This window comes from Cervus elaphus, chromosome 11, assembly GCF_910594005.1.
Source record: "Cervus elaphus chromosome 11, mCerEla1.1, whole genome shotgun sequence".
Lineage (NCBI taxonomy): Eukaryota > Metazoa > Chordata > Mammalia > Artiodactyla > Cervidae > Cervus > Cervus elaphus.
Genome location: NC_057825.1, coordinates 48,285,060 through 48,308,110, shown reverse-complemented (window position 1 = coordinate 48,308,110; position 23,051 = coordinate 48,285,060). Strand labels below are relative to the sequence as shown.

The following is a 23,051-nucleotide window of genomic DNA, read 5'->3' as shown; positions in this document are numbered from 1 at the left end:
ATATCTAATTCTTCCCATTGCTGATATGTAAATAAGCTACATGTGACATGCCCAAACAGCGTACATAGAAACTTTCATGTGACATTCAATCAGGGAACATATCCATATAATATATCCAAGCAGTATACCATATAACATCTCTATGAGTATACAAAGAACCCTATCATATAACAAGCCCAAGCAGTACAGAAAGCCCTATTGCATGACATACTCAACTAAGGTACATTTATTCCTGTTCAATTGCTCAGTCGTGTCAGACTGTTTGTGATCTTGTAGACTATAGCACACCAGGGTTCCCTGTGCTTCCCTATCTCCCAGAATTTGCTCAAACTCACGTCCATTGAGTCAGTGATGCCATCCAACCATCTCATCCTCTGTCGTCCCCTTCTCCTACCCTCAATCTTTCCCAGCATCAGGGTTTTTCCCCAGTGAATCAGCTCTTTGCATCAGGTGGCCAAAATATTGGCACTTCAGCTTCAGCATCAATCTTTTCAATGAATATTCAGGGTTGATTTCCTTTAGCATTAACTGGTTTGATCTCCACGCTGTCCAAAGGACTCTCAAGAATCTTCTCCAGTACCACAGTTGGCAAGCATCAGTTCTTCAGTGATTAGACTTCTTTATGGTCCAGTTCTCTCATCCATACAATGCCTACCATACCCTGACTATACGGACCTTTGTTAACAAAGTGAAGTTTCTGCTTTTAAAAAAATAATAATTAATTTATTTTAATTGGAGGATAATTAATTTACACTATTGTGATGATTTTTCCATGAATAAGCCACAGGCGCACACGTGTCCCCCCATCTTGACCCTCCCCCCATCTCCCTTTCCATCTCATCCCTCTGGGTTGTCCCAGAGCACTGGCTTTGAGTGCCCAAACTTTCACTGGTCATCTATCTTATGTACGGTAGTACACATGTTTCAATTCTATTGTCTCAAATCATCCCACCCTCGCCTTCTTCCACAGAGTCCAAAAGCCTGTTCTTTACATCTGTGTCACTTTTGCTGCCTTGCATGTAGGATCATTGTTACCGTCTTTCTACATTTCATATGTATACTATAATATACAGTATTTGTGTTTCTCTTTCTGATTTACTTCACTTTGTATAATAGGCTCCAGTTTCATTCACTTCATTAGAACTGACTGAAATGTGTTCCATTTTGTAGCTGAGTAATATTACTGCAGAGGTGACTGCAGCCATGAAATTAAAAGACGTTTGCTCCTTGGAAGAAAAGCTATGACCAACCTAGACAGCATATTAAAAAGCAGAGACATTACTTTGCCGACAAAGGTCTGTCTAGTCAAAGCTATGGTTTTTCCAGTTGTCATGTATGGATGTGAGAGTTGAACTATAAAGAAAGTTGAGCACTGAAGAATTGATGCTTTTGAACTGTGGTGTTAAAGACTCTTGAGAGTCCCTTGGACAGTAAGGAGAGCCAACCAGTCCATCCTAAAGGAAATCAGTCCTGAATATTCATGGGAAGGACTGATGCTGAAGCTGAAACTCCTATACTTTGGCTACCTGATGTGAAGAACTGACTCATTTGAAAAGATCCTGATGCTGGGAAAGATTGACGGCAGTAGGAGAAGGGGATGACAGAGGATGGGATAGTTGGATGGCATCACCAACTCAATGAAGAGGAGTTTGAGTAAACTCCGGGAGTTGGTGACGGACAGGGAGGCCCAGCATGCTGCAGTCTATGGAGTCATAAAGATTTGGACATGACTGAGCGACTGAACTGAACTGAACTGAATATTCCATTGTGTGTATATACACAACGTCCTTATCCATTCTTCTGCGTCTGGACATCTAGGTTGTTTCCATGTCCTAGAGATTGTAAACAGTGCTGCAATGAAAATTGGAGTACATGTGTCTCTTTCAATTTTGGTTTCCTCAGTTTGTATGCCAGGCAGTGGGATTGCTGGGTCATATGACAGTTCTATTCCAAGTTTTTTAAGAAATCTCCATACTGTTCTCCATAGTGGCTGAACCAGTTTGCGTTCCCAACAGTGTCAGAGGGCTCCCTTTTCTCAACACCCTCTTCTACCATTTATTTGTTTGTAGACATTTTGATGGTGGCCATTCTGACCGGTGTGAGATGGTAGCTAATTGTGGTTTTGATTTACATTTCTCTAATAATGAATGATGTTGAGTATCTTTTTATGTGTTTACTAGCCATCTGTATGTCTTCTTTGGAGAAATGTCTGTTTAGTTCTTTTGCCCACTTTTTGATTGGGTTGTTCGCTTTTCTGGTATGAAGCTACATGATCTACTTGTATATTTTGGAGATTAATTCTTTGTGAGTTATTTCACTGGCTATTATTTTCTCCTATTCTAAAGGCTGCCTTGCTTATAGTTTCCTTGCTTATAGTTTCCTTAATTGTGCAAAAGCTTTTAAGTTTAAAAATATGATATGCTTCATGAATTTGCATATCATCCTTGCACAGGGGCATGCTAGACTTCTCTGTATCATTCCATTTTTTTTAGTATATGTGCTGCTAAAGTGAGCACGATGTCTCTGCTTTTTAATACATTGTCTAGGTTTGTCATAGCTTTTCTTCTAAGGAGCAAGCATCTTTTAATTTCATGGCTGCGGTCCCCATCCACAGTGATTTTGGAGCAAGTGTCTTTTAATTTCATGGCTGTAGTATCTGTTCACAATGATTTTAGAGCCCAGGAAAATAAAAAGTCTATCCTGTTTACATTGTTTCCCCATCTATTTGTCATGAAGGGATGGGACTTGATGCCATGATCTTAGTTTTTAAATGTTGAGTTTTAAAGCAACTTTTTTGTTGTACTTTTTCATCTTCATCAAGAAGCTCTTTGGCTCCTCTTTGCTTTCTGCCACTAGGGTGGTGCCATCTGCATATCTGAGGTTACTGAAATTTTTCCTGGCAATCTTAATTCCAGCTTGTGCTTCATCTAGCCCAGCATTTCTCATGATGTGCTCTGTATATAAGCTAAATAAGCAGGGTGACACTATACAGCCTTGAGGTACTCCTTTCCAAATTTTGAACCAGTCCATTTTTCCATGCCTGGCTCTAACTGTTGCTTCTTGACCTGCATACAGGTTTCTTAGGAAGCAGATAAGCTGGTATGGTTTTCCATCTCTTTAAGGATTTTTCAGTTTGTTGTGATCCACATAGTCAAAGGCTATAGCATAGTCTATGAAGCAGAAGTAGGTGTTTTTTTCTGGAATTTCCTTCTTTTTCTATGAGCCAACTGATGTGCGCAATGTTATCACTGGTCCCTCTGCCTTTTCTAAGTCCTACTTGTACATATGGAAGTTCTCAGTTCACATATTGTTGAAGTCTAACTTTAAGAATTTTGAGCATTACCTTGCTAGAATGTGGAATGAATGCAATTGTGTAGTAGTTTGAATATTCTTTGGCATTGCCCTTCTTTGGGATTGGAATAAAAACTGACCTTTTCCAGTCTTGTGGCCACTGCTGAGTTCTCCCAATTTGCTGGCATATTGAGTTCAGCACTTTAACAGCATCAACTTTCAGGATCTGACACAGCTCAGTGGGAATTCCATCACCTCCACTAACTTTGTTCATAGTAATGCTTCCTAAGGCCTTCTTGACTTCACTTTCCAGGATATCTGGCTCTAGGTGAGTGACCACACCATTGTGGTTATCTGGGTCATTAACCTTTTTTTGTATAGTTCTTATGTATTCTTGCCACTTCTTCTTAGTATCTTCTGTTTTTGTTAGGTCCTTGCTTTCTTGCATTTCTTTTTCTTGGGGATGGTTTTGTTCTCCACCCCCTGTACAATGTTATGGACCTCTGCCCACAGCTCTTCAAGTACTCTGTCTATAAGATCTAATCCTTTGAATCTGTTTGTCACGTGCACTGTATAATCATAAGGGATTTTATTTAGGTCATACCAGAATGGCCTAGTGGTTTTTCTTACTTTCTTCTATTTAAGCCTGAATTTTGCAATAGAGAGCTCATGATCAGTGTGGCAGGTAGCACCTGGTCTTGTCTTTGCTGTCTATATAGATCTTCTCCATCTTCAGCTGCAAAGAATATAATCAATCTGATTTTGATACTGACCATCTGATGATGTCCATGTGCAGAGTCATCTGTTGTGTTGTTGGAAGAGGGTGTTCGCTATGACCAGTGTGTTCTTTTGGTAAAACTCTGTTAGCCTTTGCCCTGCTTCATTGTGTACTATAGGACCAAACTTGCCTGTTACTCCAGGTATCTCTTGACTTCCTACTTTTGCATTCTAGTCCCCTGTGATGAAAGTACTTTTTTTTTTTTTTGGTGTTAGTTCTTGAAGGTCTTATAGGTCTTCATAGAACCATTCCACTTCAACTTCCTTGATGTTAGTTGCTGGGGCATAGATTTGGATTACTGTGATGTTGAATGGTTTGCCTTGGCAGTGAACCAAGGTCATTCTGTCATTTTTGAGATTGCACCCAAGTACTGCATTTTGGACTCTTTTGTTGACTATGAGGGCTATTCCATTTCTTGTAAGGGATTGTTGCCCACAGTAGGATATATAATGGTCATCCAAATTTAATTTGCCCATTCCTGTCCATTTTATTTCAATAATTCTTAAAATGTCAATGTTTACTCTCGCTCTCTCCTATTTGACCACTTCCATGTTATTACCTTGATTCATGGTCCTAATATTCCAGGTTCCTATGCAATATTGTTTTTTACATCATTGGACTTTACTTTCACCACCAGATACATCCACAACTGGTGTTGTTTCTGCTTTGGCTCAGCCTCTTTATTTTTCCTGGAGCTGTTTTTTCAGATCTTCCCCAGTAGTGTATTGGACACCTATAGACCTGGGGACTCATCTTTCAGTGTGATATCTTTTTGACTTTTAATACTGTTCATGGGGTTCTCAAGGCAATAAAACTGAAGCAGTTTGCCATTCCCTTCTCCAGTGAATCACATTTTTCCAGAATTCTCTACCATGACCCATCTGTTTTGGGTAGCCCTACATGGCATAGGTCATAGTTTCATTGAGTTATAGAAGGTTGTGATCATTGTGATCATTTTGGTTAGTTTTCTGTGATTGTGGTTTTCATTCTGTCTGCCCTCTGATGATTAAGAATAAGAGGCTTGTGAAAGCTTTCTAATGAGAGGGACTCCTGTGGGGAAAACTATGTCTTGCTTTGGTGGGCAGGACCAAGTTTAATAAATCTTTAACCCAATTTTCTGCTAATGGAAAGGGCTATGCTCACTCCCTGTAGTTTGTCCTGAGGCAGCCCAGTCCTAGAGTCTGTAGTCTTTATGGTAAGGCTATTGTCTCTATGATAGGCCTAATGGCAACTTCCTCCAAGATGACCTGTGCCAACACACTGCACATCCCAGGACCACTGCTGCCAGTGACCCTGACCCTTCTTTTCCTATGTAAAGGTGCTTCCCACTACATTTTAGGAAATCACAAGGATCAACTTAAATTTCCATGTCCATTTGTTGAGAATGCCCTATGGAGTTTTCTACATACCTTAGTTGAGTATATGCATACATAGAAATCTCCAAATGACATTCTCAACCAATGGACATGGAAATTGAGATTGATCCTTGTGATTTCCTAAAATGTAGTGGAAAGCACTCTTACATAGGAAGAGTCCTGCTAGAATTTAATCAATCTAATTCTTCATACATAAATGTCCAGTGAGCAGTAACTACTGAAGAAAATAAATAGAAGAACAGAGAATATCCAAAATGAGAAAATATAATACAGAACCCTGGGAAGATAGGTAAATCATTCGTTGGAAGATATCTCTCAAAAAAATTGACTTAGTATCTTCAGTGATATACAAGATAATACTACATTTTTAAAGAAACAGGGACTACTAGAGGAAAGGAGACAATAAGGGGACAATAGAACATTTTTAGAAATCACAAATATGTGACTTTAGAAGGAAAAAAAATCAACTTAAAAAAAAATAAACAAATTTAATAAAATCCAAAAATCTGCCAGAACTAAAAGAGGGAAAAATATTTACTTAGCAACATTGCAATGATAGTGGTGAATGTCATGTCTTCAAAATTTTAAAGAAAGTTATTTTGAACTAGCATTATATATTCAGTCTAAATAACAAATAACTATGAAGACAAAATAGACATTTTTGTATAGAATATTTGAGAATGATTATTTCTGTACATTTATTTACTGAAATAATAATTGAGGATATACCTCAAAAATATTAAAGAGGACTCCAAGAAAGAAGAACAATGATCTAAGAAGAAGAGAAGGATAATAAAAATAAGATGTGCAGTAAGCTTAGATTATAACTAATAAAATACCAAGTGAAATTGTACTTATTTTAACAGATTATATTTTTAAGAGCTGAATGAACTTAGTGATAAACTAAAGGCATAGCATTTTCTTTTGAGTAGGAAAAAAATAACAAGACACAGTAACCTCAGGAAAACCTGAGAGCTATTTGAGTAATTGATCACAATTCTGAAAAAAAACTGCAAAATTTATAACCTTAACAGTACACATCCATGGTAGAGCTAACAGAAGTTGCCAAGTGAATGGGAAAGTGAAGGGTAGTAGAGATTGCAAAACCACTAATTGTCTCATCTTTTATAGTGGGGAGAGATGAACTTTCTAAAGTTAATGGATCATTAAAGAGAAGTCAAATAATCACTTAATATACCTTAAAGACAGAGGGAGATCTAAGCATAATACAACTTGCCAGACTGATGGATTGAGGAGTGGGGGGAAAGGAATCAATAATATAGATTATTTTATTTGGGAAGAAACAGTTGAAGATGTTTACCTCCAGAGAATAACAACTAGGGAAGGAATCAGAAGAATTTTGGACCTTTCTGTTTGATTTGGAAGTACAATTATTTTTTTTATCTTACTATAAAAGTCAGAGTTTTGTCATGAAGCAAAGGCACACACAAACTGACTAATCATTGAAACATTTAATAAAGGCACCATTTATAATAATTTTTGTTGCTCCACTCCTACCAACAGTAGAAATATTTCACCCTGGCTAAGTAACAGTAGTGAGCCATTATTGTTGGTGTTGATTAGTCTCTAAGTCTGTGTCCAACTGTTTTGAGACCCCATGGACTGTAGCCCAGCCTGTCCGTGGGATCTCCCAGACAAGAATACTGGAGTATATCAGGGATCGAACCTATGTCTCCTGCATTGGCAGGCTGATTCTTTACCACTGAGCCACCTGGAAAGCCCCAGGAAGCCATTACTCCTAAATCTAAAGAAGAACGAGAGATAGTGGTCATCAAATGGGGAAGATTAGCCGGCTAGAACGGCATGACAGAAGGGTAGCCCGTGGAAGAGAAGTGTAGCCAATCCATAATGATGTGGAAAGGGGAAAAACACCAAGAGAATGAATACCCTAACTCCTTTCACCTTTTACTCTTAATATCTTGTAGGTTCCTCCCATTGGCTAACCTGTCAGAAGTCAGAGCTCAAGGGAGCCCGTCAAGTCCATGGAGAAATAAACTGGGAGCAAAATAGAATAAGATGTAAAAGGATGGAAATATACCTAGAGGGAAAAAAGAAGATATCCAGTACATTTACATCAATAAAATGTGTACAGTGTCATTATAACGTGCCATATTTGGACCAAAAAAAAGCACTTTTGGAAATGTCCCATGTATCATTGTCAACCCCTGGTGGTGTTTTATGCTGGCTGTTGCTTAATTATCTGGTAACTTGAAGATATGTGTGAAAGTACTATTTTTTTTTTTTTTTAGATATTCAGGAAATACTTACAGAACAATGAGCAAGTAGTACTTGGACAACAAGGCGAATGATAAAGGGTGTGTTATTTTAAGCCCGGAAGTTTAATCCTGTGGGGAAACTGAGAAATGCCTAAAACATAGACATTAAAATCTCTGCAAGGATGAGGGAGACAGGATATTTAGCTCCCTGAGAGACACTGGTGTATGATCTACTGGTGAAGACAAAGGGGGTAGTCCTGAGATGTAGGAAAAAAGAAAAAAAACAAAAAACCTCTCCAGGCATCAAGATAAAGACCCTGACCATGGGAGTTGGCCAGATCACATGAAGTTTGAAGATTGGGGGTAACTGCTGCTTCTGGCTGACATGCCACAAGTACACAATCATTAGTTACAAAGTTGAACATGTACTGCTTGAGATTTAAAATTAGCTTTAGAGAATATGGGTATTGAATAAATTCTTAAAAGTCCTATCTAATTGTAGTGACAGCAAGCATCATAATGTCTATTATTATTTCAGGCAATTAGAAAAAAAAATGTTTTGCAATTATTTGATTCATGTTTCTTTTTAATGTTTTGGACAGTTTCTAATTTAAAATAAACACATTCAGATGCATCATTGTCTGTATTTTGACACATTGGACTTAAACAATCTGTTTACCAATGTGCCTGGAAGAAACTGGTGTTATGAAAACCTAAGAACAAAAGTTTCCTTGAAATCTCCATGCATCAATCTGAATTGATGGAAACACACCCTTGATTAGGAATTGTTGGCTCTGTTGTATTTTCATGTGTTTGTTTGTTGTAAATGCAGGCACATGAATGCCTATTCCCATAAAATTGTACATTTGATTATCACACTGTACCAAGGCTTCTCCACGCTCAGCACAAACCTAGATAGGGCTCATGGGCACCCTTGCCCCTTATACCCACACCTCCATGTGGATAAATGTATGACATGTTTCATCATGTCATCATAAGACTAGAGTTTGTTTAATTCTTTCTTTGCATGTTTAAATGTTTGTGTTTAGACTTTTAAATTATTGTAGTAAGTTTGATTGCTTCTTTTGGTAATGCTGTGTTTTAAAAAGGCACAAATGAGTTGAAAATCATACTGTTGTTCAAACATTCGATAAATATGTATGGAGTGCAAATTATGTAGAAGCAACTGGTCTAGTGCTTGGGATACATTGATGAACAAAAAGGGTGAAGATCTCTGACCTGCTGCTTACATTTAAACAGTGAGAATAAATCAACAAATCATAAATACGTATAATATGTTAGAAGGTGCTATAGAAAAATGAGAAAGGAGAGCAAAGTAAGCAAGGTTGGAAATGCTGGCATCAGAGAACAGAGTAGTATTAAGAGATCAAAGTCAGCCTTATAGAAAAGGGAAAAATTGTGCAAAGACATTAAGAAAGTGAGGAAGTTAGGCTTGTGGTCGTATGAGGGAAAATCATTTTAGGCAGAGGTAGTAAATAGTACAAAGATTGAAGACAGGCATAAATTTTTAAAAATATAAATTCTCTAGTTGAAGGGATCATTCCAGTTCTGTTTACGAAGAGACTATGAGAGTCAAGGGCAGAAGCATGTGAGCTAGTTAAAAAGTGATTGAAATAATCTAAAAAGATGCTGAGAACTTCAATTAATTTAAAATAAATGTTGATTTCTAGGGGAAAAAATAAAGATAATTTTTCATGAGTCAGTTCAGTTAATTAGTCCTATATAAACTTAGCATAATAGCATCAGCTAATGTTGATCTCATTCATTGACTGGGTTTATAAAGTGGAATCAAAGAACTGAATGCCTCATCCAGCACCCAAGATAGAGAAGTGTGATGGTGGCTGTTTTTCATCAGGATATGGTAGTAAGAACTGCCTAATTAGTAACTTAGAGTGGATTTTGCAAAATAATGAGTTTCATTTTGAAACAAAGTAATTAAGTATACAATATGGGTCTATTCTTATCTCTGAAACTGAAAAACGGACTCTGCAATCATGCATAGATATCGTTCCAGCACTTTTCTGAGAATTTTTTTTCATCTTTTTGAGTTTTCTTTTTGTCACTGCTTTGATTGTCCAACTTGCTAGTGTCAGTTGAGGGAAGGAAAAACAGGCCCTCAATTACTAAGAAGTATATTTTGGCTTCATAAGAATTCTTTCTCAGTGGGAAGGCACTTTGTATTTTCAACAGAAAATAAATTTTGTTTATCAGCTTCCATGGGCTATTTCTATTAAAAAATTACTAAGTATTCACAAAGAAATTATCAGTTCTTAAAAGAAAAAATATTAAATATGTCCTGCTCTGTGACCCAAATCCAGTTAACTTCTAAAAGTAAAGACAAAAGCTTCATCTAAATGAAAAGCCCCCCAAATAATTCTTAAATAAAATCTTAAGTCATCTCAGTGATTTCAGAATATTTAGAAAATGATAGCAATGCTTAAAATCATTATAAAAGCTTAAACACCATGGCTAAGCTGTACATAGAGAAAAATTTATAAGGATGAGAGTTTTCCTACTAAAAGATAATGAATATAAATGAATTATAAGGTTGATTCAAGAGATCATATTAAAAGATAAAACAAAATATGTATAAAACAAGAGGAAGAAAAGAAAAAAGAATGAGAAATTAGTCCTATGAATAAATTAATTAAAAATATAAAACTAAGTCCTAAAACAAAATTTTAACAAATGAAGCACATATGGTACTAATTATTCTAACTAAAAAATTGCATGTGGATGGAATAAAAATACACAAAATTAGAAAATCAGAAAATTATAAGTGAGAAAAGAATTATAATAATAACTATTGATAAATTAGGATAAATACAGAGATTGTGTTTTATAATTAGGCTAACATTTTTCAAAATCTGAATTACATGGAATATTTTCTAGCAATATATAGAAAACTTTTTGATAAAAATCCCGAAATAGCCAGTAAGTATGAAAGTAATTAAGAAAGTTGCCAAATAACTCATTTCCTCCTCAACAAAGGATAGGCCAACATAATTTCATGTGGAAAGTTGTTCATATTCCATTTAAAATAAACACAGATATACAGAAAGAAAAATTTTCTCAATTTCTTTTACACCAGCTACCATAACACTTAGGTCTAAGCCTAGCATAATAATAAAACAACATCAATATCATCTGTGCCTACAGTTGGATAAACCATTAACATAAAATAGTTAGGATTAAACCTAACTGATGAACCCTACCACAGTACTTCACTGAAAACTCAACATTTTACTGAGGGAAATAAAATAGGAATTGTGCAAATGAAGAGATAAATAGTACATTCCTGTAGGAGTGCCCACTATAAAAATGGTGTTGGGTTTTCTTATATTTTACTATAAAAACAATTGGGGACTTTATCCCAAGTAATTATGAAATATTTATAAGTACAAATGCATGAGGACTGTCAGAATATATTTGAAATAAAAAATTATAAAGAGTAAACGCCAGTTTTCCAGGGTATCAAAATATGCTTTGAAGCCACAATAAATGTATAGGAAGGAATGCTGTTGGTGCTAAAGTAAACAGGTGGGTCAGTGAATCAGAAGTGAAAATAAAAATACAAAAAAACCAAATTTATATTTATGTAAACTTTGCTGCATAAAGTAAATGACATTTAAAATTAGGGATTAAAAAAGGAGTTATTCAATAAATAGTGAGAAGATTTTTGGCTTGATATTTTTGGGGAGAAAGCACAATTGATCCTGATTATTTATATTCCCTTTGAGTATGTTTGAGTTTAATATAGATTTAAACATGAAGTAAAAACATAAATATATTAAAATATTTAGATGAATAACTAAAAATCTTTAGATTCTAATCCATAAAGGGGAAGATTAACAGACTTTCATTATTAAAATTTTTTACATGGGAAATATATATAATTTACAAGGTAAAAACAAGACATATCACAGTCCTGTAATAAGTTTGCTATATGTTTCATAATCAGGTAATTCATATTTTATTTAAATATTTGCAATACTTTCTCTCCCATGTCTCCCACATACTTGGAGAAAAATTCCCTAAGCAGTACACTGTGGAGCCTTGATGTCTCATGATGAATTTATAGATGACCTGAAATCAATCAGTTTGAACACTGGGCAGGGCATGGAGTATCTGACTGCAATGGGCCTCGTATTTTATCCCCACTGTGCTATGAGTATTGTGATCTCTTTGTGTGGCATGATGTGAAAAAGATTACAGAAAACTGAAAACTGTAGGATTGGATAAAACTCTAAACACAGCCTGATCTCACTCTAAACACATGATCTCAAACTGAAGAAGACACAAACAGAAAGATACCTCATGTCTATGAATTGGGATAATTAATATTGTTAAAATATTCATACTAGCTAAAATGACCCACAAATCAATGCAATTTCTATCAAGATTCCAATAGTGCAGGTTCAGATCAAGATGGGTTGGTGTAGAAAGATCCTGAACCCGCCTTCTCTCATGGACATTTTAAGTTACATCTACATATAAAGTAATTTATTCTGAAGAAAAACTGAGTGTTGATGGAACATCTTCTATGCAACAAACCATGGAGGGATCACATAGAGATAAAGATGGATAGTGATGGAGACACAAACTTGATGGTAACCCCGTGCCTGTCACAGCAACCCGCAGTATGAAGTGTCACTGAGAGATTTTCATACAGACTCATCCGCCTTGAGGTACAGCAAAAACTCAGCAGTTTACAGAGCACCTAGTCTACATGTTAAGGAAATCCATTTACTAAAGCTAGAGCATCAGCCAAGCAGATTTGAGAAATAGCTGGAACTCTCCCTGGGGTCGGGCACATTGCAGAAAAATATATATATATTTTTTATTGCATTCCTTCACCTTGAAAGCAGAGTCAGGAACACCATCCAGGCAATCTACCAGCCTGACAGACTGCCCCAGAACACCCCAGGCTAATATTATACACCAGCTATAGCCATCCCCCAAAAGCAGTCCTGGTGTGGCATGCCCTGGGATTCCCTCAGTTCAGTTCAGTCGCTCAGTCGTGTCCGACTCTTTGTGATCCCATGAATCGCAGCACACCAGGCCTCCCTATCCATCACTAACTCCCGGAGTTTACTCAAACTCATGTCCATCGAGTCAGTGATGCCATTCAGCCATCTCATCCTCTGTCGTCCCCTTCTCCTCCTGCCCCCAATCCCTCCCAGCATCAGGGTCTTTTCCAGTGAGTCAGCTCTTCACATCAGGCAGCCCAAGTACTGGAGTTTCAGCTAGCATCAGTCCTTCCAATGAACATCCAGGACTGATCTCCTTTAGGATGGACTGGTTGGATCTCCTTGCAGTCCAAGGGACTCTCAAGAGTCTTCCCCAACACCACAATTCAAAAGCATCAATTTTTCGGCACTCAGTTTTCTTCACAGTCCAACTCTCACATCCATACATACCACTTTAAAAGCCATAGCCTTGACTAGATGGACCTTCGTTTGCAAAGTAATGTCTCTACTTTTTAATATGCTGTCTAGATTGGTCATAACTTTCCTTCCAAGGAGTAAGTGTCTTTTAATTTCATGGCTGCAATCACCATCTGCAGTGAATTTGGAGCCCAAAGAAATAAAGTCTGACACTGTTTCTACTGTTTCAACATCTATATCCCATGAAGTGATGGGGCCAGATGTCATGATCTTAGTTTTCTGAATGTTGAGCTTTAACCCAACTTTTGCACTCTCCTCTTTTACTTTCATCAAGAGGCTCTTTAGTTCTTCTTCACTTTCTGCCATATGGGTGGTGTCATCTGCATATCTGAGGTTATTGACATTTCTCCCAGCAATCTTGATTCCAGCTTGTGCTTCCTCCAACCCAGCGTTTCTCATGATGTACTCTGCATATAATTTAAATAAGCAGGGTGACAATATAGAGCCTTGACATACTCCTTTTCCTATTTGGAATCAGTCTGCTGTTCCATGAGCAATTCTAACTATTGTTTCCTAACCTTCATATAGGTTTTTCAAGAGGCAGGTCAGGTGGTCTGGTATTCCCATCTCTTTCAGAATTTTCCAGTTTATTGTGATCCACACAGTCAAAGGCTTTGGCATAGTCAATAAAGCAGAAATAGATGAATTTTTCTGGAACTGTCTTGCTTTTTTCAATGAACCATTGGATGTTGGCAATTTGATCTCTGGTTCCTCTGCCTTTTCTAAAACCAGTGTGAACATCTGGAAGTTCTCGGTTCACGTATTGCTGAAGCCTGGCTTGGAGAATTTTGAGCATTACTTTACTAGCGTGTGAGATGAGTGCAATTGTGCTGTATTTTGAGCATTCTTTGGTATTGCCTTTCTTAGGGATTGGAATGAAAACTTACTTTTTCCAGTTCTGTGGCCACTGCTGAGTTTTCCAAATTTGCTGACATATTGAGTGCAGCACTTTCACAGCATCATCTTTCAGGATTTGAAATAGCTCAACTGGAATTCCATCACCTCCACTAACTTTGTTCATAGTGATGCTTCCTAAGGCCCACTTGACTTCACATTCCAGGATGTCTGGCTCTAGGTGAGTGATCACACTATCATGATTATCTGGGTAATGAAAATCTTTTTTGTACAGTTCTTCTGTGTATTCTTGGCTCCTCTTCTTAATATCTTCTGCTTCTGTTAGGTCCATAACATTTCTGTCCTTTACCAAACCCATCTTTGCATGAAATGTTCCCTTGGTATCTCTAGTTTTCTTGAAGAGATCTCTAGTCTTTTCCACATTCTGACAGAATGTGGTCCACTGGAGAAGGGAATGGCAAACCACTTCAGCATTCTTGCCTTGAGAACCCCATGAACAGTAGGAAAATGCAAAATGATAGGATACTGAAAGAGGAACTCCCCAAGTCAGTAGGTTCCCAATATGCTACTGGTGATCAGTGGAGAAATAACTCCAGAAAGAATGAAGGGATGGGGCCAAAGCAAAAACAATACCCAGTTGTGGATGAGACTGGTGATAGAAGCAAGGTCTGATGCTGTAAAGAGCAATACTGCATAGGAACCTGGAATGTTAGGTCCATGAATCAAGGCAAATTGGAAGTGGTCAAACAGGAGATGCCAAGAGTGAATGTCAACATTCTAGGAATCAGCGAGCCAAAATGGACTGGAAAGGGTGAATTTAATTCAGATGACCATTATATCTACTACTGTGGGCAGGAATCCCTTAGAAGAAATGGAGTAGCCATCATGGTCAACAAGAGAGTCCAAAATGCAGTACTTGGATGCAATCTCAAATATGACAGAATGATCTCTGTTCGTTTCCAAGGCAAAGCATTCAATATACGGTAATCCAAATCTATGCCCTGACCAGTAACACTGAAGAAGTTGAAGTTGAATGGTTCTATGAAGACCTACAAGGTCTTTTAGAACTAACATCCAAAAAAGCTTTCGTTTTCAATATAGGGGACTGGAATGCAAAAGTAGGAAGTCAAGAAACACCTGGAATAACACCCAAATTTGGCTTTGGAGTGCAAAATGAAGCAGGGCAAAGGCTAATAGAGTTTTGCCAAGAGAACACACTGGTCATAGCAAACACCTTCTTCCAACAACACAAGAGAAGACTCTACACATGGACATCACCAGATGGATAACACTGAAATCAGATTGAGTATATTCTTTGCAGCCAAAGATGGAGAAGCTCTATACAGTCAGTAAAAACAAGACAAGGAGTTGACTGTGACTCAGATCATGAACTCCTTATTGCCAAATTCAGAATTAAATTGAAGAAAGTAGGGAAAACCACTAGACCATTCAGGTATGACCTAAATCAAATCCTTTATGACTATACAGTGGAAGTGAGAGTTAGATTTAAGGGACTAGATCTGATAGACAGAGTGCCTGTTTGTGACATTGTACAGGAGATAGGGATCAAGACCATCCCCATGGAAAATAAATGCAAAAAGGCAAAATGGTTGTCTGAGGAGGCCTTACAAATAGCTGTGAAAAGAAGCGAATCAAAAAGCAAAGGAGAAAAGGAGAGATATTCCCATTGGAATGCAGAGTTCCAAAAAATAGCAAGGAGAGATAAAAAGCCTTCCTCAGAGATTAACACAAAGAAATAGAGGAAAACAACAGAATGGGATCCCCTAACAAACACCAACTCCAGTTGCAGCTGGTCTGTCAAAGTTGCCTAACCCACACAGTCTACACAGGGGATACTCCTACACAAAGCCACAGCTTCAAGACCTGGGGCAGGGGCTGTTTTGCCTAATGTATAAAACAAACATGGAAAGTAAAACAGAATGAAGAGACAGAAAAATATGTTCCAAATGAAGGAACACGATGAAACTTCCAGGTGGAAGGTGGGGAGGAAAACAATGAAAAAGTGATAAGTAATTTACTTCATAGAGAGTTCAAAGTAATGGTCATAAGGATGCTGATCAAATTTGGAAAAAGAAAGAACACAGAACGTCAACAAAGAGTTAGAAAATATAAAAAAGAACCAGTGAAACTGGACCTTATGCCACTCCATAAATAAGTATCAACTCAAAATGGATTAAAGATAAAAATGTAGACCTGAAACTGTAAACCTCCCAGAAGAAAATGTAGGGAAAAGCTTCTTGATATTGGTTAATAGTGTTTGTATATAATGTCAAATGTATAGGCAAGAAAAAAAAAATAGACAAGTGGGGATTCATCAAACTAAAAATATCTGCATAGCAAAAGGAACAATCAACAGAATGACGAAACAACCTATGCAATGGGAGAAATTATCTGTAAATCATGTGTCTAAAAAGAGGTTAACATCCAAAATTAATAAGAAATTCAAACAACTTAAGAGCAAAAAAATAGGTAACCTTTTAAAAAATGGGCAATGTCCCTCAATAGATGTTTTTCAAACATGCCAATGCTCAATACCATTAATCATCACGTCAGTGCACATCAAGGGGCTTCCCTCATGGTTCAGATGGTAAAGAATCTGCCGGCAATGCAGGAGACCCAGGTTAGATCCCTGGGTCAGGAAGATCCCCTGGAGAAGAGAATGGTTACCCACTCTAGTGATCTTGCCTGGAGAATTTCATGGACAGAGGAGCCTGGCAGGCTATACAGTTCATGGGGTTGCATAGAGTCAGACATGATTGAGTAACTAAATGCATATAAAACCACAAAAACATATCATCACACGTTAGAATATTCTATTGAAAAGACATCAGGTAACAAATGTTGGCAAAGATGTGGAGAAAAAGAACCTTTGTACACTGTTAGTGGGAATGAAAATTAGTTAAGCCATTTTGAAAATGAATATGGAGGCTTCTCAAAAAAAATCTTCATATATCTAAAAAATTCCAAAATCAGTATTTTTAAATCAGGACTCCCTTGTTCCTTCTAGCATTATTTATAATAGCCAAGTTATAGAATCAATGTAAGTGTCCATCTAAGGATAAGAGGATAAAACATATATTATATATATAATGTATACTGTGTGTACATTATATATATATATATATTATATATATATATGTATATATATACATATATATAAAGAAATATTATTTAGTCATAAGCACAAGGAAATCCTGCCATCTCTGGAAACATGGATGAATCTGGAGGATTTATGCTAAGCGGAATAACCTAGATGCAGAAAAACAAATACTACATGTTCTACTTGTAAGTGGCATACAAAAAAATCAAACTCATAGAAGCAGAAAGTAGAAGTGTGGTTTCTTTGTGCTGGGAGTAGGGGGAAATGATGAGCTATTGGTCAAAAAGTGTAATGTTTCAGTTAGTTAATGATTAATAACTCTAGATATCTAATATATGACATTATGGTTGCTATTAATAATGTACTGAATGCTAGGAATATGCTGAGAACTTGTTTCAAGTTCTCTTACCATGAAAATTACTATGTGAGGAGATGATATTTTAGTTTGATTGTAGTAGTCATTTCACAATGTACAAACATATATCAAAACATCATATTGTACATTTTACATGTTTACACATTTTGTTTTTTTTCCTTTGTCTTGAGATGATGTAGCATGTGCCAACTTCTGAATCAAAATGAGCCAATCAACTTCTTGCAAAATTTGTAATTGAGAAATAGATTTTAAGTCAAACAAGAATTTTCAAGGGCTCACAAGCTATATGATCATGTGGAGTTGGAACCAAAATTGACATTTTGGCAACCCCAATGGTAAATGAATTGCAGAGTTAGTGCAGTTTGGTGGAAAAGCTCAAGACTCTGGAGGTAGATTGCCTAGCTTTTAATTGAACCTCTACCACTTATAAGTGTAACCTTGAATAAGTTACTTGACTTCTCCATGCCTCAGTTTTCTTGTCTTTGAAGTGAGGATTATAATAGTTCTTACCTCTTAGGATAGTAGTAAGAATTAAATGAGAACTTAAAACTCTGCTTAGCAATTTTATAACTATTATAAAAGTATTTCTACTGTTATTTTGCTCTTGTTAGCATAGTAGGTAGAGGAACAACAACCCACCAAGGAACTTATTTGCAGAGAGAAAAAAATGAAAAGACAAAGTAAGGGACCCATTTAGTATGAGAGAACTTTTTGAAGTTTTAATTCTACTGTGTGGACAGTAAGGCAATAGAATTTTATATAGAATGTTTCTCTATTAAATAACAACTTCTTCCTGTTTTCCCACTATTTATAGAACACTCTCTGTGCCACGTTGATTAGGCTTTTATTTCTTGAAATGTAGACTGCAAATTTACAAACCAATTTACAAAATATGAATCCTCACATCCATCCTAAATACATGTGCACAGAAAAGGAAGGACAATAGATAGCCCAAAGATTTTCAATCGAAGCAATGAAAAATTTATATATTTTACTTTTCAAGTAGCAGTTTGGAAAACAGCCCTGAGCATAATACTTATGCTAATTAGGAGAATGGGAAATTGACCCATTCATATACTGACTTCACCCCGTATAATTCTACATGTGGGGAATCACTCTAGGGGGTCAGATGCTCAGAGTGCCAAGCAGTGATATTCACCAAAGCATCATTTAAAGAGTATAACAATAAACTGAATAAAGATACAACATAGAATTAGGAAAATGAATCATAATCTAGTTATTCAATTAATATTTTGCAGCTTTTAAATATATTCTTGTTTACAAGTAATAATTTTTCAAGGGAAAATCTGATCTTGCAAAACCTCATGTATAGATTATCTAACTTCATTAGATTTTACTAAATATTTTTTTGTGAACACACACACACATATTGGTGTGCATGTATAAACACATGCATGCATATATGAATATGTATATATTAATACATATTTGTAAGCACATATGTAAATATGTAGACTTGTGAATGTGTGCCCAAGTGTATATTTACCATGAAAACAATTCTATGAGTGTGTATTCCAGAGGTAGGGAAATGGCAGCTTTTAGTCTAAATCAAGCCTGCTTTCTGTTTTTGCAAATAAAACTATTGGAACATATCCATGTCCATTTGTTTATATATTATCTTTGGCTGTTTTGTGCTGCAATGGCACAGTTAAATTGTTGAGATTAAGACTATATGACCTGCAAAACCTAAAATACTTGCCATCTGATACTTGGCAGAAAATGTTTGCCAACTTCTGGTAAAAAACCAAAATGTTGGGACTTAATATGGTGATGTGGTTTCAAATGATTAAAATATTTTCTTTTTATTTATGTATAAGACAATTACATATGTGGAAAATTTCCACTGCTAATACTTTTTAAATGGAAACAATTAACTAGCTAGGTTCCATTCATTTAAAATGGAACTTTGCTAAAGTTTAATTTTTGCAAAGCTGAAAAAATTTATACTTGGTTTTGTGCATATACTAATGTACATTTGTCTTGGAACTGTATAACTTGTCATGTAATCCTCAATAACAACAACAAAAACTTTGATTCCAGATAAAGGTATTCAATGCAAGTAGTACTTGCAACTAATTCATGAGAAGGTTGAATATTTGGTGAGTAGAAGATATGTTACTTCAGGTCTATTTATTAAAATATTTTTGCTCTCAAATTGCCTTATTTGGATTGTCCTAATGCTTGTGTAGGCAGATGCCTCTAAAGTCAAGATGTGTTTGAGATTACTATCTATAGAAGCTCTCTTTTTGAAGAGATTAGGATCCTACCCAGAAACCAAAAGATTTGAGATGGCAACTAGAAGAGTGTCATGTTATAGCACTGCTTGGCAAAAGAAAACAGAGACTAGCCAAAGATAGCATCTGGTTGACTTGAGCTAGATTATGTTTGTTAGTTGCATTGATTGCTCTTGCTCCAAATCCTTTCTAAGTGGTGTTATATCCCTAAGGGAGGATCTCCAGCAGGAAGAAAATGAACTGATAACCTAGTGTTCCACATGGTTATTATATTTCTTATTAGGGACGATGTTAGTCAGATTCTGACAACTTCATGTGAGTTTTAACAGAGTTTTCTCAGGGCACTGACTTTCCAAAATTGAGCAGTGGATTAGTTGCTGAATTCAGAGTTAAGCACAATGTTACCTCTCTCCTGATTGTTAAGATTCACTCATGCAGAGTAGTGAAAACATGTTGTGATTCCAGAGAGTAAAATTAAGGTCACCTTATCCTTTGAAATTTGTTAGTTCAGCATCTCATGGGTGGAAGTTTCCAGCACTCACCAGAAACCACTAGCATGCCAACTTGCTTTTACCAAAGTCAGTGATTTTAGTTCATGTTAAGGAAAGTTTTAGCTACAGAGGGGATGGGAAGAATAGAAAAATGCAATCTGAAAAAAAAAAAAAAGAAATTAGTAGTTTTTACCCAGAATTATACTGAAAGAGAGATGCAGATTTCATGGAAATGAACATTCCTATCATTGCAGGCCTATGCTGGAAAACATTTCATTTCTGAGTAACTTGTTGAGGAACAGTGCCTGACAGTGTAATGGGAATCATTATCAGGATGCCTCCAGGGTCACTGAGAAAGCATGCCCTGATTGATTAATGATATTGCCAGAGTTTGTGGGGGGAAGGTGGCATAAGAATCAAGAAATTGCCAAACTTCTGTGGGTATAAAATTTGCAGTGGGTCAAAGAGAATTTCCATGTTTCAGGGTATATGCCTCTCTTATTCCTTGCAACTTTTTCGTTTTCATAACTGCACAAATGACACTGTGATGACTAACTTTGGCTTCTCAGAAAGCAAGTTACTTGGAGAAATTATATTCCAGAAAAGGAATATGAGGATTCTGTTCTCCGGAATAAATTAATCATCCACATATCCCATTTCTCATAATTAAGGAATGAATGCAATCAAGGTGTTCTCTTCACTGCTCTCCTGGTTCAGAGAGCAATCTCTGGTTATTCTGTAGAGTCCCAAGTTGGTTAGGTGGTGAAACTTTTTTTTTTTTAATTACACTATTCAATCCCTGAGCAAGCTTTTTTTGGTATGGGTATGTTTCTTCCTCAGTGATGAAGAGGATGCTAGGGGCTAGAAAACCCTCATCCCCTCATCTTAACCCAGGGTCAAGTTTTTCTTATCTATTCCTATTCTGTCTGTAATGTCTCTTTCCTTCTTTCTTCTCTTCCCTAGTTTTAATTTCGTTCAGTTTCTTATTAACAGAAAACTTTTGCTATCCTCTATCTGAGAATTTGTGCACTCTGACCAGTGGCTTCTTTTCTTAAGTCCTATAGTCTTTGTTGGCACTTATAAGATAGGTGAATTCAGTCTATTAGTGTAGGCTGGAGTGGATAAGGCTACTGAGGTGCAAAAGAGAATTTGATAATCCCAGATGGGCCAGTGGTATTATATATTAAACACTGTTAGCAATAAAACCCCACTAAAATAGACGTTCCCAAAATGTACACTGAAATATCCCAGGTCCCTTAAAAATTCCCAGGGCAATACATAGTATTTTAATGCTCTATTGAAATACAACAATACTTGCTATATGTCAAACTGCACAGGAACTACAGTGTTGAAGTACTTACTAATTTCAATATTAGATTGTGCTACATTTCTTTCAATGGTGTCCAGTCTTTGTGAAACTGCTTGCTTATTTTTGTGGTTTCAACAACAAAAAGCAAGCCTTGTGTGAAAATCAATATGGGATGGAAAATGAAAGTGCTAGTGTCCAATCTGATTCCAAGATTTGAAAAGTGCAATGCCTGGTAGGTACACTTTCCCTGTCAGTAAGTAACTATGATTGTAACCTGGTGGCTCAGAGGATAAAGCGTCTGCTTGCAATGCGAGAGGTGTGGGTTTGATCCCTGGGTCAGGAAGATCCCCTGGAGAAGGAAATGGTAACCCACTCCAGTACTCTTGCCAGCAAAATCCCATGGACGGAGGAGCCTGGTAGGCTACAGTCCAGGGGCTTGCAAAGAGTCAGACATGACTGAGCAACGTCACTTCATTCTATAAGAATGAAATAAAAATATTAGATTCTTTTAATTTATGCAAAGAGCTGACTAACTGGAAAAGAGTTTGATGCTGGGAATGATGGAAGGCAAAAGGAGAAGGGGGCAGCAGAGAGAGCATCACTGATTCAATGGATATGACTTTGAGCAAACTCTGGGAGATAGTGAAGGACAGAAGCTGGATGTGCTGCAGTTCATGGGGTCACAAAGAGTCAGACCAGATTTAGCAACTCAACAACAACAACAAACTTAATGTGTATGGGTTTCTCTTTCAATTTGTGTATAATATTTTTCAAACATCTGTTAAGTTATTAAGACAAAAATACTTATTAAGTTGCTTGGACCTTAGTTAATACATACAACTGTTAAGTGTATTTTTGTACCAGAGTTTCCAAGAAGCAATTGCTGAGGGCACCATGAAACAAGAAAGTTTGGGGTCATATCTGCATCACCCTATCAACCTGATTTACACTATATACTTTTTAAAGTGTGAGCTTGTGTGTCTTTAGTCTCATTCCCAGAGTCCTAACAGGAAAGCTCTGTGCAAGGGCAAGACACCAGGTCACTGTAAGTTCGGTAGTGTCAGTCAGGGTCCATGCTGTCCAGGTACCCCTGGTGACACTGCCTCTGGTAGCAGGTCCTATTTCAGAAGAAACTTGCAGTGATTTACAGCACCCAGCACAGCATACAATCAATAAATATTTTAGGTAAGTATTTCTTTGTTAAATATTTTTGAATTAAATGTAAAATATCTAAGATGGCTTAGATGGTAAACAATCTGCCTGAGACCCAATATGCAGAAGACCCAGGTTTGATCTCTGGGTCAGGAAGATCCCCTGGAGGAGGGCACGGCAGCCCACTCCAGGATTTTTACCTGGAGAAATCCATGGACAGAGGAGTCCGGCGGGCTACAGTCCATGAGGTTGCAAAGAGTTGGACACTACTGAGACACTCTCACTTTTCTCTCTTCAAAATGTCTGATAAAAGATCTAGAATGTGTATGGTTAATACATGTT

General features: G+C 36.8%; 1 non-coding gene across 1 annotated transcript; it reads right to left on the bottom strand.

Moving 5' to 3' along the window:
• Positions 1–2,407: 2,407 nt before the first annotated feature.
• LOC122704119 lies at positions 2,408–2,516 on the bottom strand. The gene has a single exon (XR_006343746.1). It is a non-coding gene; the product is annotated as a U6 spliceosomal RNA (small nuclear RNA).
• Positions 2,517–23,051: the final 20,535 nt, after the last annotated feature.